Source organism: Girardinichthys multiradiatus, chromosome 4 (genome assembly GCF_021462225.1).
Source record: "Girardinichthys multiradiatus isolate DD_20200921_A chromosome 4, DD_fGirMul_XY1, whole genome shotgun sequence".
Lineage (NCBI taxonomy): Eukaryota > Metazoa > Chordata > Actinopteri > Cyprinodontiformes > Goodeidae > Girardinichthys > Girardinichthys multiradiatus.
Genome location: NC_061797.1, coordinates 24,203,336 through 24,219,445, shown reverse-complemented (window position 1 = coordinate 24,219,445; position 16,110 = coordinate 24,203,336). Strand labels below are relative to the sequence as shown.

Sequence of the window (16,110 nt, the reverse complement as noted above, 5' to 3'; positions counted from 1 at the left end):
GTTGAACCACCACCCCAGTCTCAAGTCTTTACCAGACTCCAACAGGTTTTCTTCCAAGATTGCCCATCTTTCCCTCAACTCTGACTACCTTCCCTGTCCCTGCTGAAGAGAAGCACCCCCAGAGCATGATGCTGCCACCAGCATATTTGACAGTGGGGATGGTGTGTTCAGAGTGATGTGCATTTTGCATTTTGGCCAAATTGTTCAATTTTGGTCTCATCTAACCAAAGCACCTTCTTCCACATTTGCCGTGTCCCCAACATGGCTTCTGGCAAACTGCAAACTGGATTTCTTATGGTTTTCTTTTAGCAATGGCTTTCTTCTTGCCACTCTGCCATTAAGACCACATTTGTGCAGTGCACTACTAATAGTTGTCCTGTGGACAGATTCCCCCACCTGAGCTGTGGATCTCTGCTGTTCATCCAGAGTCACCACGGGCCTCTTGGCTGCATCTTTGATCAGTGCTCTCCTTGAGACTGGGACAGAAATTTATCTTCCAACAAGACAATGATCCAAAACATAAAGCCAAATCTACAATGGAATGGTTCACAAATAAACATATCCAGGTGTTGGAATGGCCAAGTCAAAGTCCAGACCTGAATCCAATTGAGAATCTGTGGAAAGAGCTGAAGACTGCTGTTCATCCAACCTCACTGAGCTTGAGGTGTTTTGGAAAGAAGAATGGGAAAGAATTTTAGTCTCTTGATGTGCAAAACTGATAGAGACATACCCCAAGCGACTTGCAGCTGTAATTGCAGCAAAGGGTGGTGCTACAAAGTATTAATGCAAGGGGGGCCGAATAAAATTGCACGCCCCAGTTTTCAGTTTTTTATTTGTTAAAAAAGTTTGACACATCCAATAAATTTCATTCCACTTCATGACTGTGTCCCACTTGTTGTTGATTCTTCACAAAAAATTTGAATTTTATATCTTTATGTTTGAAGCCTGAAATGTGGCAAGAGGTTGAAAAGTTCAAGGGGGCCGAGTACTTTCGCAAGGCACTATACTTTTGCACACCACGTTTTCCAGTTTATTCTTTGTAAAAAATGTTTTCATAATTATAATTTTATAGTTATAATTTTCATTCCACTTCACAATTGTATACCACTTTATGTTGGTCTTTCACATAAAATTCCAATCAAATATATTTATGTTTATGGTTGTAATGCGACAATATGTGGAAAAGCTCACGGGGTATGAATACTTTTACAAGCCACTCTACATGTGTTATGGCATGTGGCAGACAAGATGGCCCTATAGAAAATAGGGAGGGGAACTGTAATACCATTTGAGTGTCCCAGCCCTCTGCGCAGGATTCATTTTAGAGCCACTGCAGATATAACACTGAATCATCATTTAGACGAATAAACATCCAACCACCAGCAAGGTTGTATGAAGCCTTGAACAGAATTTCTACTTTCATATATTCCATACTTGATCCTTTTTGCATTCTGCATTCAATAAAGTGTGTTTTACAGTGCTTTTGCTTAATAATCTCATCAGTTCTTTCACATTAAGTATTGAATAAACACCATTTGGGATTGCCCTGCGATGGACTGGCGACCTGTCCAGGGTGTACCCCGCCTCTCTCCCATAGACTGCTGGAGATAGGCACCAGCTCCCCTGTGACCCACTATGGAATAAGTGGTAGAAAATGACTGACTGACTGACTGACCATTTGGGATAAAATCCTAATTGTAAACATTTTCTCCATATGTAATTTCCACAGTGATTCTGTAATGTTTTTAAAAACTGAGAGGATTATGACATTCAATTATTCTCATCTTGTTGATCATGTAAATAATGAATTAAAATAATTTTGGAGCCTTGTCATATTTTTTGTCTGCTGCAGACAGTTGCTTGTTACTTCTACAGCTAAACGTAAGCGTAAAAGTACAGAGAAGTAGTAGCAACTAACCATTTACTCAAACTATTGCCAGAATGAGAAACGTCATCAGCAACAAGTTCTTAACCAAAGAAGAAATTAACTATGTTACACTGTAACAATAAGGTATAAAGCAGAATTACATTTTAAGATTAAATTCAATCATTACAGCCACTTGAAACCAGGAGCTCAGATATGACTGTTAATGTGAAAAGAGTTAGAGATTTAAGTGGCAGCGGGTGTATCACATTTCTTCAATCACATTACAATGGGGCACAACAAAAATAAAGTCACTTCTTGCTATTCTATTTATAAATAGTAATGAGGTACATGAAATGTTCTCTCAGCTCAGACAGAAGCAGCAGAAATGATTAGGTCAGCTTTAAATTACAACCCTGTGAAGCTGAAGTGCTTCTGTATGTGCGTGCTACTACTGGTGCATTTGTAAACCTGTCCAAAGTCTTTAGGTTTTCTTAGGATCCCTAGGCCAGGAGGGAACCCTTGGCATGGCAAACTCCACTTATACCTTCGGCCTGACCCTGACCACCAGACAGCTGCTATCTACCTCAACCTGTATCCTGAACTGCATTAAGATCGTGATTTTGTATTATTGCACGTTTTTAATGCATTCTATATATATACATATATATAAATATCTGTGCGTCAGCTCAAACTAGTCCCAGATCGTTTTCAAAAATTTTTATTATTATTATTTTTATTATCTACTGACTATTGAATTATTGGCATAAATAATTCATAATAATAATCTTTTTTGTGTGGATAAATGTTTTATCCACACATAAAAGACTTCTCAGCAAATAATCCATTTTAAATGGGATCTCTGGGAACTTTGTTGCAGTAGCCAAAGAGATAAATCTTGTTCTCATTTCTTTATTTAAATTTTTTAAAACATCCCAATGACAACTCAGCCTGACAGTTTAAACCCATGTTTTTCAGCACCAACAAGGCAATAAACAAATGACTGTAAGCTGAACTGAAAACTTGAAAGTATACATTGGATTATCAATTTCAAGAGGATCACTTTTTAAAGAGATAGTTTTTAGATAACGTTCATCTATTGCAGTTTGTAGGTCTGACTCACCTTCTTTTGTCCTCCACTTGTATCCCTTGTATTCATGCATTTTATTTTTTTATTTTTTTTGGCACACAGTGTGTAACGTAGTGTCGTGACTAATTAGAGTGATTAAAAAAGTATTGCTGCAACTGAATTTTCCTCATTGGGATAAATGAAGATGTTTGTTTTAAATAATTTGGACTTTGCAGAATTTATTTGTTTCAATTTTCAGTTGCTTCATGTGGAAGCTTTGAAAAATCTAATTTGTTAAAGTATTTAGATATACAAATTGCTGATCCTTCATAGAAAGCATTTAATTTTTGTGAATTCCTCCCATGTTGAGACCCCACATCCCAACCACCTACCTCCTACCAGTCACTCATCCTCCTTCCATCTAAGAGCATTCAAAAGTTTTTTATTAATCAACTGCCCTGCCACCAGGTGGTGCATGTGACAGGCATTTAATGCAAATGCGGATTGACATTTGTCTTAATAGGGGTCAGGAGATAATGTCAGCTTATATGAGACTAAATGTATTGATATATTAGTCTTTACATTGATTCTGTTGTAAACTTTGTACATACTTTAAGCAATTTATTTGAGATGAATTAAAGAAGTTTCATTTCCAGTAGCCCTTTTGATTTTTGGGGATTCGAGCTGCAAAAAATGCCTGCATGTTTCTAGGCAGTTTAAAGCAAGCTACAGAATAAATAGCAATCTACATCTTCATTTATATTTACACAAATAGTTGTCAAAAACATTAAAAGGCTGACCAAACCTGCTGAACAACAGTTGCTTTATATCAGATCATATCAGAGGTCTAAACAGGCTGCAGAGTTTAAATGGACATTGTGCTCTTCAGAGACATGTTTTTAATAATTGTAGACTAACCAAAGTCTGAAGTTCTCAATTTTTTAAAAATAGACTAACGGACAGGCAGACCTAACAGTGTGAGATATGAAGATAACCAAAAAGCATGATTAATATCCGCACTGACTCATCTTTGTCTGACTTGAGCAATACATAAAGAAAGAAAGAGGAACTTGGTTGTTTGGTGGGATTGAGGCCCAAAGCCTTATATGGATAAATTTGGACTAATGTTTATTTTTTTTGTGTAGTTTTGGAATTAATGGTTTATAAAAAGTTAAAGTCATAAATTGTGGAACATTGCGAGATGGCAGATTTGGCAGACTTTGCAGAGCTAAACGCTGATCTATTTTGTGTAGAAATATAAAAAAACAGAAACAGAATTTTAGTGCTTTTCCACTGTTTGTTCGCATGCGTATGAATGTCCATGTGCCTCGTGATTCACTCTTGTCTAATAATACCCCCAGGCCCTGTCTGAGAGCTGAAGCTTGTGGAGTCCAGTGAAAATGAGGAATCAGGAATAAGAAGTGAGAGGGCTGGATGTCCCCTTGGCTTGCATGTCAGCCGGGCGTTTCATGTCATTGTGAAACACACGATGGCCACTGAAACCTCAGCGGACTATCAGCCAGGAAACAAAGGCCTTAACATGGACCTTCCGACAATCACAGAACTGAAATATCCTGTGTAGTTTATTTGGTTTTTGTTGTATCAAAAGTAAAATATCGTCAAAAAATTGTTTGAAGCTTTCTTGTCAGCTAAAATCCACTGCACATATGTACTGGGCAAATTAGCTAAGTGTTTAACCAGAGCTTCTGATCAAGCTCGTGAACATTTAAGATGAATTTGATCATTTATTTATTTGCTGGTTAATTTTATCTATAATCATTCCTGCATGAGCGTCTGCATAAAAAAATGGCATCTTATGTGTCCATGTTTATAAATTGTGAGTTTAGGTCCATTATTTTGTATTTGCTCAATATATACAGTTTGCAGTGTTTAGAGTAACACTAATTTCTTCATGTTATTCTTATGTTGTTGCATTTTTTCATAAGCATATTTTAATGCACACTGTTGTTCTCTACGCTCAGAAAAACGCAAACATTTATGCTCAATCTCCAACAAGCTAGTTATCACCACAGTATCAATGTGTACACAAAAACAATTTGCAGCGTTTCTGTAATAATCTAATTGTGATATATAAAATAACCATTTTGACCAGCTATGAATGATAATTTTTCCTGATGTTTTTGAAACCTACTTATTTGTATTAATCAAAGCATCTCTCTTTTCCAAGCAATGCTCATTTTACAAATTACTTCTGTAAATGTATGATTTTTTAAATTCTACCAGTCTGTTCTGCATTTTGTATATTTCAAGTCAGTGTTAAAGGGGAAGCGTCAGCTATTGTCATCTCATAAGGTTGTGCCCAATGCCACCGAATTCAAATCATGGTGATATTCTTCTATAGTCCCCAACAGTGATTGCAGTCTGTTTCAGTTTCATGTTAAAACAGCTTTGTCAGAAGCACAGTAAAAGTTAGACTTGCAAAAAACAAACTTGAGTGGTAGTAATCAAAAATGAAAAAAGTGGGTTTTGCGCTTTTTATTTCAATAAAGTCCTGGCAGTAATATGTTGGATTTGTGGGAAACAGACAAACTAAACTCACTTCGTAAGAACCGTTTGTCACCTTCTTGTTTTAATAAGGAAGAAGAACAAGGAGAAGAAGCAGAAGCCTTACAGGACCAACCTAAATTGGTAGAATTAAGGAAGTTTTTAGTTCCGCTGCTAATACTGAGATATATAGAAAGCTTGCATTTTTCAACCACCTTTGGCAATTTGCTTCCAACGATTCAACATCTCCCTGGTAGACACCTTTGGCAGCTTGGCACTGGATGTTGCTCTGAGGACAACGGTAAGAGCCGAGCACATCAGCTCTCTGAGCGAAAATGTGGGCGTTTCCTGGCTTTCTTGCTAAGAAGCCCTCTGATATGAATTCCTGCTCAGTTATTACACAGTGCTTTGTGTTTGGCAAGTTTAGATTTAGGAATAAAAATGCTTTTTTCACCCTAAAATATGTACTTAAATGTTATTGATTCAAGGAACACAACGCAGGTTGTTTGTTTTCAGTTGTTTTAATCTAAACCCGATTCCCTGCAAAGTCTTTAATGTGGTACACACAAACAAGCATGTAAATATTTTTTATCAAAATCCTACGTATGTTTTCAAGTGTTTGGGTTTTTTGTACACAAAGTTATTTTAAATTCCTAAATTTACAAATGGAGAACAAAATTTATGTTTCTTTCAGTTTGAATGCACAATTATGTACAGCTGTTGTTTTGAAAAAAAAATCTTCACAATATGATTGATTTATTTACCTATAAAATGAGCACATGGGAATTTTTTATTGGCTTCTAAAAAACACAAATATTAAAAATATTACACAGCTTGTCCCTTGTTTGAGCTAAAAACCTTTTTTTTTGTCTTTTTATCTTTTTTCCTCTGAATTACTCAACTTGCTCAGAAGAAATGGTGAGCGAAGATGATTACGAAATTTGAATACTGCTGCAGGAGTTACAGAGTGTGGACATCAAACTGCAGTCATTCTGGCCAAACTGATGTTCAGCAAAGGAGGAATGCAACACTTCCTGTTGCGACGTACCCTGTATCCTGTTTTCCACAATCAGTGGTCATGCGTGTCATTCCCCTCTGCAAAGCAGCATGGGCACAGTCTTGTCACCCTGTTCTGTGAAATTTTAAAAGTCTCCAAAGGTGTAAAAAAAAAAAAAAATCTATCATCAGCAGAAATTAGCACTTTAATAGAACTGTAAACGTATGCATGCCTGTTGAGAAATGGCTGTGGGTTTAGTCAAAAATTTGATCAGGCAAATCACGTTATTGTGAAATAGCAGACTTTTGTAGCAGTAAGGAAAGTTTAACAGCAGAAGTATTTGGAAACCAGCAGACAATGTTTTCTTTGAGTATTAGTAGCATCTTAAAATAAGTGTATGGAGAAACAGTGATGCGAACATTGACACCTCCATATAGCCTGTGACTCGAGGGGCCAAGCTATGTCACCATGATTAAGAGGTGCCAACAGAACTGTTTGCGTGTTTGTGCATGCTTTTGGCCATCACAGATACATATCTTGTGACAGCGTTTACTCTGAAAACTGTGAAAAGCACAGTTACAGCCTGTGGTGCAACCAAACCAAATGCAGCTCTGTTGGCCAGAGGTGCAGGTCACAAGAAAGGAATTTCACAATTTGACACTTACACTTAAATATGCTGAAGGTTTTATTTTATTCACTTATTCTCAACACAGATTTTAATACTTTCAGAGTGGTTCCTTCCGAACAGTGAGACTGTATGAATGTATGATTTTACCAGGAGACCTTTTGACTTTTGTCAGTGTAGGAAGGGCACATGCCTATTTGGCATTTTATTCAATAGAGGGCCCATTGTTGTACCTGTTAGAATTTTGTTGCAACTTGCAGAGACTTGATCAGCTCTGCATTAAAGCAAGAAGCTAGATAAACAGGGAGGCTGCATCAAAATATATAATACAAAAACGTAGTTCAGCTAAAGAGAAGCACATGGTGAGATATGGTTAATCAAAGACTTACCCTAAAGCAGAATGCTCTATTATATGACCCACTGTGACCCTAGTCCAACTTTATGTAAATATTAAGATATATTTACTAATCAGTTCAGATATTATTATTGTGAAAATTCAATAATATTCAGCAAGAAGGTCCTAGGTTTGAATCCTGGGTATTCCAGCTTCCTCCCACGGCCCTAACACATGACTCTTGGGTCTTTCTAAATTCCCCTTAGGTGAGAGTGGGTGTATGTGACTGCATGGCAGTGTTGTGTCTCTGTGTTGCTATCTGATGGAGTGGCAACCTGTCCAGGATGTACCCCACCTCTCGGATGGATGGATGGATGGATGGATGGATGGATGGATGGATGGATGGATGGATGGATGGATGGATGGATGGATGGATGGATGGTTGGATGGATGGATGGATGGATGGATCCTCTGCTCACAAACAGTGCTAATATGCTCACTGAATTGGTAAGAACCTTTGTGTGTTTCAGATTTAAACACAAACACGCTCATTCACTAAAGAAATAAATGTCCTTATTTGCAAAAAAGCATATCCAAACCAGAGTTTGGACATCCATGTAATTTACAAAGCCCATAAGGAAGACTTGTTCCTCAAATTACATAGCAAGCAAATGACAAAATCTGCATTGATGCCGTATCCTCGCATTTAAACAGGGCCTTGTGCATTTAGGAGAGTAAACTAAAAAAGTATCTTGTTCCCAAAGACCAGCACTTTTTGCAAGACGTAGAAATCAAGTCTTCTGAAAGTTTTTCGTCTCACTAAAATAAGGCAAGCAAGTCACTGAAAGTATAACTGATTCTCTATTCCAGTAAGGGGGGTGTTTGATATACAAATATATTTCCAAAGCAATGCATACAATCTTGTTGTTTCTGTTTTATATTAAGAAAACAAACTTTTTAAATATAGAAAATCACAACACACAGTGCTTCATATTCAGTGAGTAACAAACATAACTCAAATAAAATAAATATGACCCTTATGTCTGCTTTGGCTGCCCATAATAAGGGACACTGGACCTCTATATTTGCTAGAGTTGGAACAAACACTTAGGGCGAGGGGAACCCTGAGGATACCTGCAGGGAGAGAGAACACCCCTAACAACCTGAGAGAGAGAAACCAATAACCCTTTTTCTCATTTCTTATTATAAAAAACAGGACACTATAACATTAAAAAAAGCACAAATTATTGTTTTACCCTAGCATTTATGTACAAATTGATGCAGCACACATCATACATAGACAGCAAAGATTTTTAGTTAGACTTAATCTGTTGAGAGACTGAATCATTTCACTTTTGTTTATAACCTGTAGCTCTACATACATTTGTTTAGAGAGTCCTTCCTGAATATGATTCTTATGTTTTAATGTTGGCAGGTTGTTGGAGTTAGTCGTGAGGAAGTATTTTTCTCTTTCTGTGTCCTGTCTTAGCAGAGAAAAATGGTTTTTAGACTTTGAAGTCAAAACCGAAGCATCTTGATGCAGTGAAATTGGCATTCTAGAACAAATTGAGATGGAGCATATTGTGGGCACAAAAGATGAGAAAAAATGATGCAGTGGAGTACAGTGCAGTGCAGAATGACAGATACTTTTGAAAAACTGTTTATTGCTCTGCAATGGAGTGGCGACCTGTCCAGGGTGTACCCCGCCTCCCGCCCATAGACAGATGGAGATGGGCAACAGCTTCCCCACAATGGAAGAAGTGGTAGAAAATGACTGACTGACTGTTTATTTCTTTTTATGCATGAAGGTGACTGTAGGTAAGAGGAGGTGAGACTGCTCTAATTACACCAGCCAAACCCTGTGAAGTTTTCTAGTGGAAAATGTACAATTTTCAGGTTATGAAATAAAATGACATGAAACAAGCTAATAAATCTTAAACTAAGAACTTTACAAAAAAGGAACAGTTTTTTTCAGCTGTCTCATGAAAGTGCAAATAATATTTTCTACAAAGTCTTTTTTAGGAAGAAACACGGAAAACACCAACTTTCATCACATAAACACAGATAAAGGCCATGGGATTGTCTATTTCAGGATGAAGCTCAAAGTTGTTCTGATGCAAAACAGTTTTCAATATCCAGAGCCATTTTTACCATAGTAACCTTTGATGTCTGAACCCAGTCATACTGTGAATGCTGAAGTAAACAGGAATTTCAAATAATGTGCAGACATCTTCAACCACTCCTCATAATGTGGTATTTCACTTCTAAGAAGCCAGATGCCTTGCAGTTTTTCAAAAGGTCTTAAAAAATAATTTTTCAGGCTCTCAAATGACCTTTGACAGTGGTGCCTGGACATATATTGCTTCATGTTACATTCATTTTCAATTTGAAGCCTGTTACTGAGATATTTAGTTAGTTATTTGTTTTTTTCATCTTTTAAATAAACCCCTCAAAGAAAAATCTTTTGAAGATGAATAGACATCTAACCTATTGGGTTTTAAAACTGTAGTGGCCACATATACAGGTTAACAGGGAACTAAGTGTTTTTGGCATCACATAGAGGAATTATTATATCCTAATATTACTATGACTCCAGAAAACATTATATTTTCTCTAAAAATGAAAAATAAATTTGTCAATTCAGTGTTGGTCTTCTTCCCCACAGCACATGCAGACTGGAAAAGACAAGGCTTGTAACATTTCCACAATTGTTTTAAATATGTGCAGTCTGCCTTTTTTACTGTTTGCAACTTTATCTGCTACTTTTGGCCCTGATGAAGGTGCATATGTAACAGTGTTGAAATTATTCAAATGACTAGATAAAGACCTATTGGCAATTTTGTCATTGTGTTACCCGATGTCCTAACTATTTAATAATATTTTTAACACTTTCATGTAGCAATTGCATTTTTGTGTAAATAAGGCCCACCTATGTCAGCAAAACCTAGATTAGTAGAAATAAAATTGGCTGTTTGATGTAGAATTAGATAGTATGATGAAGTAGGAGGCATCTAAAATGCTATTAAATATGCCTTGAAGTAATTTTGCACATGGTAAATAAATAAATCTTTAGAAAAGCACTTGCATGTGATCTGTTATGGTTTATATGCTGTTTATAAGGTTGCAATCTGTCTGCAGAATATGGGAAAGAAAAAAAAGCAGATCACCATGAACTGAATAATTTATTTATTATTTATTAAGTAGATAAATAAGAAATATACAATTAATCCTGGCTTTACTTTATAAGCATATATCACATTGCTGAGTTGTAAGAAATAACTTTGGTCAATAAAGCTAAAATTGTTATCTTCCACAAGCTGTTTGGTGTAGTTTCTGGCTTTCACAATATTCTCCATTACATGGAGTGTGCACAAAGCGATTGTCACAAAACTGTTGTATACTAGTTACTTATTTATGTTCGGATAGAAAATAAGAACACATTTAACCAAAATTCATGTACTGTTTTCAGTGCTTCGATAGTGACATTTTAATAGCCTCAAACATAGAGTATCTTTGCATTCATAATTGGCAAAAAGGTTGAAAGTGATTAAAGTGGATGTGCTTAGCCACCAAGCAACACAAAAGGGGGAAAGAAACTCTACCAACAATTCAACAAGTTCCTATGTTAAGGTCTGGATCATCCTGGCCAAATGACGCGTAAATGTATTAATTGAAAGACAATTTTCAAGGAACTGAATCTGAAAACAAGTTCCAGGTTCCTCATTCAGCAGCATGTTGCTCTTGTTGAGCATGTAATGTGCAATGCATGTTCTTTATCTCTCAGGCCACAAGGAAAGCAAACAGTGACACCTTTTTAAAACCAAGCTTTGTGGTAAAATGTTATCACAGTAGCAAAGTTGGGTAACAAACCAGTTTAAGAACCTTCAAAAGTAACATGTAGAAATGACTTACTGATAGAGGTAAACATTTTAAATAATCTTTAGTACATGAATATCATTTTGTTTAAAATCTCACATACTGGTGAAATAGTGAGCAAACTGCAAAACAATGACATGATTCTGTGATTCAAAGACGTGTAAATTACAAACACATCTCTTGACTTATGTGTGACTTTTTGCTTCATATAAATTAAATAGATATAGATAGCAGATGTACAAATTTACAAATTATTTGCACAAATTTTATAATAATAATAATGATATTTAACAAGATGAAGAAGAAGAAAAAGAAGAAATACATACAAAGAAGACAGATAGTAAAACAACTGACAACTGACCAGTATCATATCTCACTAGTTTAGTTCAGTTCACTGTGCCTACTCTCTCTCCGGTTCTTAAAATCATTCACTCTTCTGAAACTCTGCTAATATTATATATTCTCAAAACCCAGAACCTTCAACAGTCAATACATTTACACATGAGACGAATCTAAAAAACATCTGGCCAATCCCTAATCTGCTTTTTATTCCTAAAGTAGTTGTTCAAAAATGATTATATAATTTATTCTTCAGAGCAAAAAAACCCCCAAAAAAACAAAAACTGATCTGCTAATGGCAGCTGACTCTGGTCTTTTATCTGATCTGTCTTTCTCACTCCGACTGCTGTTTTAAAAACCATCTCATGGAAAACTGTCTTTCTTTCAGTGCTATCAGCAGCAAATCACTTGCTGTTTGCCTTGTGCTCATCCCTCTCAGAAATCTGATTTCTGAATACCCATTTAGAAAAACATAAAAACTGTTCCTTGAAGTAGGAATTCTAGCTTGGAAGGTCAAAGGTCTTTAACCTTCCCTGGAATTTGATGTCCAAAATGGCAGCCCCATATATAAAAGATGGTAAAAATTGCAAGTATAAACAATACTCATTAGCACTACGGTTGTGTTACTTATAGCAGCCAGCCGCACTGGAATTTGCAATACTCACTATTTTTACAAGTTGCAGCTAGAGCGCACCCAACTCAGATGCCATGTTATTCCCACATCTGAGTTCCAGCTAGCTCAGCAAATCAATGGCAGTGTTACATCCTACCCTTAAAGTAGCACTCAGTGTTTAATAATAATATTAATATAATAGCCCAGTTACAAGTGGTGTTCCCCAGAGCACAGCCCTGAAGCCATTTTTAAATACATTTTCTATCTACTCACCCTGGACGATGAGACCCAATTGCAATTCTTTCTTTTTCTACCTTGTCTGACCATTCTGGAGAGATGAAGAAATAGTTTGACCCAAATTTTGTGAAATATCCCTCTGTTTCAGTCATCACTGATGATTCCAGAGTCTGTCCCTCTTATACTTTAGTAAGACAAGCATGTTTTTGCTCCCTCTGCCTACTTTCATCAACCACCATTAACATCATTAACCACCATGGGAAACTGTTCACATCCAGCAGCACAGCTACTTTAGACTTCCCCTTTATTAATTTTCATATTGAGTCTTGCTTTTTTAAAATGTTGTTCCTGATTGCCCACCTAATTAACATACCATGGTCATTGTCAAAAACTTCACTGACTCCTCTTTCACCATTGCACTAAGTTTGAGATTCTCATTTTGAGGATTTTTTCTCCATAATCTTTCTCCTACTTCTCTGAAATTCCCACTATTTGAACAATTGAACAATTGAAGAGGTAGTTAAAAAAAAAGTCTGGTTTATTATATATCATTATATTTTTACTTTCTCTTGATCATATGTGTTGATTTGTTGTCGTTATTCTGGTTACGTATTTTGTTCTCAATTTGCTTGTTGTATTTGCTGGGTTTAAGTCTTGTTTTAATTGCAGAATACTGAGTGTTTTGAAAAGCAGCCAAAATGAAAACTGTTGTTATTGTTATAATTGCTATCATCATTTCCAAGAGAGGCTGAACTTTTCAAAAAAACATGGGCAGAAGTTCATTGGTCAGCAAACACTGAATCAGCAGATGGTTCAGGAAACCAAAAATACAATTTTTTTAGTACAACAGTGAAAATAGTTTGGGAGTGTTGTACATTGTGAATAATGTCATGTAAAGATGAGAAGAGTCTGAAACAATTACTGTACATTCCTGAAGCTACCCTAAATGTTTCTGATTTTAGGAGGCTCAGTCAGCACTGAATAAGAAAACTACAATAATCTGTGCAGCACAATGACCTAGAAAGAATGGTTTGAATGGTTTTTGCACATTTGAATGCAAATTAAGTCTTTTTAATGCAAAGAATAAACTAAAATCTATTTAAACCACAATACAAGAATAGAGGGACCATTAGTGTAAACTTAATCTGCCCCATGCTTACATGGTAGATCTTGTGGATTGCTCTGTATCTTCAAGAACCCTGATCACTGCTTTTTACTCAAAAATAAAGATCAGTCAGTCAATCAATGTAGTAGGATTTTTTTTAAAGAAAAAAGAACAATCAATGAGACTTTAAATGATGGGACTTGCTAAAATCCTTGTGAAATTCAGAATGAAGGTTGAATGAGCTACAAACTTTTAACTGGTAGGACTAATATACACCCTTTGGCACCTTTTTTAGATACACCTTGCTTGCACTTTGCTTTACCCCATTTTGCCTTCAAAACTGCTTTGAATATTTCTTGCATAGAATCAACAATGTTGGAAACATTCAATTCGGTTTTGGTCCATATTGGCATGATAGTGTCATTCAGCTGTTGCTGATTTAAATCTCCTTTTCCACAACATCCCAAAGATGCTTTGCTGGATTAAGATTTAGTGATATTAGATTGGAGTCATTGTTATGTTCAAGAAAGCAGTTTGAGATGATCTGAGCTTTGCAATGTCGTGCATTACGCTGCTGTATTCATCATAATATTAGTACAGCATGGTCATAAAGGGATGGACATGGTCAACAACAATATTCAGACAGTCTGTCGCATTTGAATAATGCTCCATTGGTGCTAAGAGGGTCAACATGTGTGAAGAAACTGTCTCCCTCACAATTACACCACCAACAACTGAGCAGGGTAGGATGGATCCATGCTTTGGTGTTTCCACCCTACCGTTTAAATGAGACAGCTGAAGATGAGAATCATCAGACCAGTCACCAGTTTTTAATTTTCTAATTGTCCAGTTTTGGTTAACCTCTGTGGATTGCAGCTTCAGTTCTGTTCTTAGCTAACATGAGTGGCATTTGATCTGGTTGCTGTAGCCCATTGGTTGTACCGACTGGTTATTTTAGCTACTGTTACCTTTCTATCATCCCAAGCCAGTCTCCCCATTCTACACTATAGCTGACTTAAACAAAAGCACTTTTGCCCATAAATATGTCGGTAACTGGATATTTTTTCTTTTTAGGACCGTTGTCTGTAAACCTGGGAGATGGTTGTGAGTAAAAATCACAGCAGACCAGCAGTTTCTGAAATACTCACTCCTGCCATCTTGCTCTAACAACCATACCGAGTCACTTCGCTCAATTGTCTTTTATCCCCATTATATTGTCCATGGTTTAACTTTAGCAAGTTGTCTTAACCAGTTCTAAATGCCTAAATGCATAAGAAAACTATCATGTCATTTGGCAATGAAGGGCTACAAGCTTTTAAACAGGTGTACCTAATTCAGCGGTCAGTGAATGTTGTTGGTCATCTAAGGTGTCAAGGTTTTCTTAACTAAGCCAAACTTTAAGATCTATGAAACATACAGGTATTGCATTTCTCTACAAAGCTCCTTTTTTACAGCTCAAATACAAACTTGCAACACAATTTTTCTTTATGTGGTGCTTAAAAGCCAGAGTTATCCATCAAATTCAATTGATTTATTCATAGATTTTACTCATGCTGAAGTATTTGTACTGTGTTTTAATACTACTGCACATACAACCTATTTTAGAAATTAATGATAAACTGAGCTAATGTTACACTGATGTTCAACAGCCTTCATAACCATATTTCTCTGTTACTGACTCAATGTTTTATACTTTCTGTGAGAACATTAAATGTTATTAATTATGGTACTGATGAGTTTTGCTAATTTAAGTGGTTACAAAGTTAATATGACTTTTTAATTTTCAGTCAGGTTGCATTAAGCATCAAACAGAACGCATTCAATGTTTAGGATAAACTGAAACTAGTTGTAATGGAAAAAGTGCTGGTCAAGCTGCAGCTCTCTCTGTTTATTAATACAGTCAGAAAATGCTACTGTATATTTCATCGGTTGTGCTCAGCCAGCTGTGATTAAGACAGACAAGTGGGGGGGTTGTGTGGTTTTAACAGCTCTCCGGATGGGGGACTCTAATAATGACAATTTCCATGCAGTTTTTCACAGCATATAATCAAGAACGTTTACATATAAATCTACATCTTTATCTAACACACACACTGCTGAACGATTCCAGTGATAGTCACTCATATGTTTTGCTGTTTGTGTGTTTTGACTTTGTATTTTATGTGTGGAGGAGAACTTTGCGCTTTTACTGATCCTGGCTAGGAAATCAAGATAACTAAGTATTTTAAATGTACAGCAAGTAATCTATTTACAGCCTTATCACAAAGCAGCATTCTTCCTCTTGAACAAGCTGCCCTAATAATACACATTCAGATTTGTGCCGCATGCTTACTGTACTATTCCACAGTTATTTCAGCATCAGGGATATGTGTGTTTATTTTCAGCTGTTACAGTGGCCTCGGAGACTTGCCAAAAACACGCCTAACCGTATTGTCACCCAGACGTTTTGACCAGAGTTAAGTTGCGCATATTACATACAAGCGTGCTGGTAAATGAAAACAAACCACCTTTTCTCTGTTTCCTAGTATGATAGCAGAGGTGTTCGG

General features: G+C 36.3%; 1 long non-coding RNA gene across 1 annotated transcript; it reads left to right on the top strand.

Moving 5' to 3' along the window:
* Positions 1 to 5,433: 5,433 nt before the first annotated feature.
* Positions 5,434 to 10,707, top strand: LOC124866662. The gene is made up of 2 exons (XR_007037871.1): positions 5,434 to 5,739; positions 6,349 to 10,707. It is a non-coding gene; the product is annotated as an uncharacterized LOC124866662 (long non-coding RNA).
* Positions 10,708 to 16,110: the final 5,403 nt, after the last annotated feature.